Raw genomic sequence first — 3,969 nt, forward strand, 5'->3', positions numbered from 1 at the left:
GCCTGGGCTACAGAGTGAGCCTCTGTCTCAGAGTAAATAAATTCATTAACAAATACTTAAAATTAAAACAAGCACAAAGACAGTTCTCTTTCTCATACATCCTTTCTTCTGATTTTGACGCCTCGCTCCCCACCCCCCACAAAAAAATTTGATTTTTTGGAAATGTAGATATCACGATGGTTTTTGCGCTGTGGAAAACAACGAATTAGTTTGCTTTCTACACCCTCCACCCAGATGAATTGAGGCACTATCGTTGGTCGCATCAATATGCAGTGTTTATATCATTGCAATTACTGAAGTATAAGCTGACCCAAGCTGATTGCTGGGCTATAAATACATTTATTCGCTTGTGAATCTCTGTCTCTGTATTTTCAAGTGTTTGATGAGCCATGGGTCTATCACGAATTTATCTTTAAACTGCCTGAAATGTGATTCTCCTTTCAATATGCCTGTGCACATCAGGTATGCGGTTTCATTTCATCCCTGCCTCCTGAAGCCTTTGATCTCACTGCTCCAGTCAGGACTTTTGCTCTCTGGGCCTGCGTTTGGCTTTCCTCCTGGGTCCCGCCTTCGCCGCCAGCCAAGAATTACGCGGTGCTTTATTCTGCTCCATGTTCTGCTTGCCTCGAGACCAGTGTTTCCTGCACCGTGCTTCTTTCCTTCATTTGGGGAGAGTTTTTTCTCCCGAAACACACACACACACACACACACAAACACACACACACACACACACACACACACACTCACAAAATATATCTTGTTTACTTGAAAGGTTAATTCTTTTCTCATATTTGATCAGTGGCTGGATGAGGTGTACAATTTGTAGCTTAACATTTCTTTCCGTTAGCATTTTTTTTTGACTTTAGGTAGCTATAATTTATTCCTATACACATTACTTAAAGACTAAATGATATGATTTCTGCTTTTGAATAAAACAAAAATATTTTCATTTCGTTTCATGATATTTATTATGGTTGCATTTTTTCTGCTATGAACTTGTGTTTTCTTTTTTTTTTCTTTTTCTTTTAATAATCAATATTTTTTATTATGGTTTTGTGGGGTGCAGTTAAGGGTTAGGTGTACAATTACGTTTCATTCAGGCACCCTGTTAATAAGAGGTGTTTCCCCATCCCCAGACAGATATTTGCTACTGTTAATCCTATCCCCCCCGTAGTTTCCCAGTACCGTCAGTCATTTTCTTATAGTATTACATTGGATGTTCAAGGTCCATTATATGAGTGAGAATATGTGATACTCGGATCTTTGTTTCTGTGAGAGGTCACTCAGTATTATAGACTCTAGTTCCATCCAGGTTGCTGTGAAATTCATGATCTTGTTCTTTTTTATGGCTGCGTAGTATTCCATCGTGTATATGTACCACATTTTTTAATCCAGTCCTCTTTTGATGGGCAGCATGGTTGTTTCCAGGTTCTTGCTATTGTGAACAACGCTGTGATAAACATACGTGTACAGGGATCATTTTTATAGAGTGATTTGAGTTCTTCAGGGTATATTCCCAGTAGGGGGATTGCGGGATCATATGGAAGGTCGATTTTTAGAGCTTTTAGGAATTGCCACACTGCTTTCCACAGAGGTTGCACTAGTTTACACTCCCACCAACAGTGTAGAAGTGTTCCCTTTTCACCACACCCTCTCCAGTAGCTGTTATTTTTTGAGTTGTTGATATTTGCCATTCTGACTGGGGTTAGGTGGTATCTCAGTGTGGTTTTGATTTGTCTCTCCCTGCTGATTAGTGAGGTTGAGCATTTCTTCATGTGTTTGTTGACTGCTCGGATGTCTTCCTTTGTGAAGTGTCTGTTCATATCTTTTGCCCATTTTATAATGGGATTGTTTGTTTTTTTCTTTTCAGCACATTTGAGTTCCTTGTAGATCCAAGATGTTAAGCCTTTGTCAGACCTGGAGTTGGCAAATATTTTTTCCCAGTCTGTAGGCTGTCTCCCTGCTCTCTTGATGGTTTCTTTGGCTTTGCAGAAGTTTGTCAGTTTAATAAGGTCCCACTTGTCTATCTTCTCTCTTATGACCTGTGGGTTTTGTGTTTTGTTCAGGAATTGGATGCCAGTTCTGATTTCCATGAGGGTATTTCCTTTCTTTTCTAAGGTTCTTATGGTTTGAGGTTTTACATTTAGGTTTCTGATCCATTTGGAGTTAACCTTTGTGCATGGGGATAAATAGGGGTCCTGTTTCAATCTTCTGCATGTGGTCAGCCAGTTTTCCCAGCACCATTTACTGAATAGGTTCTCCTCTCCCCAGTGGTAGGTGGTGGGGGCTTTGTCGAAGATGAGTTGGTTGAGAAATTGAGGTTTTGCTTCTGGGATCTCAATTCTATTTCATTGATCTATATGCCTGTTCCTGTACCAATACCAAGCTGTTTTGATGATTGTAGCTTTATAGTAAAGTTTGAAGTCTGGTAATGTGATACCACCTGCTTTGTTTTTTTTGCTGAAGATTGTTCTGGCTATTCTTGGATGTTTGTGTTTCCATATGAATTCCTGTGTTGTTTTTTCTAGGTCTGAGAAGAATGTTGTTGGTAATTTAATGGGTATTGCATTGAATTTGTAGATTGCCTTAGAAGGAGGAGCTGATACCAATCCTACTGAAAGTATTCCAGGCAATTGAAAAAGATGGAACTCTCCCCAAATCATTTTACGAAGCCAACATCACATTGATACCCAAGCCAGGTAAAGATCCAACAAAGAAAGAGAGTTACAGGCCAATATCTTGGATGAACATTGATGCTAAAATTCTCAACAAGATCCTAGCAAACCAGATTCAGCAATACATCTCAAAAATCATCCACCATGACCAAGTAGGCTTCATTCCTGGGATGCAAGGCTGGTTCAACATTCGTAAAACCATAAATGTAATTAAATACATCGACAGATGTCAAAACAAAAACCACATGATCATATCATTAGATGCAGAAAAAGCTTTTGATAAAATCCAGCACCCCTTCTTGATAAAAGCCCTCGAACATCTAGGCATATGGGGAACATACCTCAAAATAGTAAAAGCCATCTACGAGAAACCCACAGCCAGCATACTCCTAAATGGACAAAAATTGGAACCAATTCCCCTGAAAACTGGAACTAGACAAGGATGCCCACTCTCACCCCTCCTGTTCAACATAGTACTGGAAGTCCTGGTTAGAGCAATCAGAGAAGAGGAGGCAATCAGAGGTATCCAAATAGGAAAAGAGGAAGTCAAGTTATCTCTCTTTGCAGAAGATATGATTGTGTACCTTGAAAACCCAAGAGAATCTGTTAAAAGCCTCCTTACATTGATAAAGGCCTTTGGCAAAGTCTCAGGATACAAAATAAATGTACAAAAGACAATCGCATTTCTCTACACCAAAAATAAACAAACAGAAACCCAAATAAAAAGCACAATTCCATTCACAATAGCCACAGAAAAATGAAATACCTTGGCATCTTCCTAACCAGAGACGTGAAAGACCTTTACAATGAAAACTACAAAACACTGCTCAAAGAAATCAAAGATGACACAAACAAGTGGAAAAATATCCCATGCTCATGGATTGGAAGAATCAACATTGTGAAGATGTCCATCTTACCTAAGGCAATCCTTTAGCATTTTGAAGGCATCTGCTTCCCTGCAATTTTAGCTTCCGAAAGAGAGACTGAAAAGCCTTAACATATCAGTTCCTCATTCATTATGGCATGACTCCTGATGGACCCTTTCTCCAATATTTTAGTCTCTTCCCGTTCTTTCTGTCCCATGATTGCATTACTTGGTTGAATGGAACTTGTGGCTCCATTCTTTGTTCTCTGCAAACAGCAAGTTCCTCTAGGATGCAGTGTGAAAAGCCCAAGCATTTCTGTGATAGATCTGTCCTTTCTGATTTCTGTCTGTCTTTGTGGATCAAAATAATTTTGGACATCTGAGTCCGATTCCATGATTCTCATTCTCTCTTTCTCTGTTTGTCTTTCT

Source organism: Carlito syrichta, unplaced genomic scaffold (genome assembly GCF_000164805.1).
Source record: "Carlito syrichta isolate Samal-C Ts95f unplaced genomic scaffold, Tarsius_syrichta-2.0.1 Scaffold308256, whole genome shotgun sequence".
NCBI lineage: Eukaryota > Metazoa > Chordata > Mammalia > Primates > Tarsiidae > Carlito > Carlito syrichta.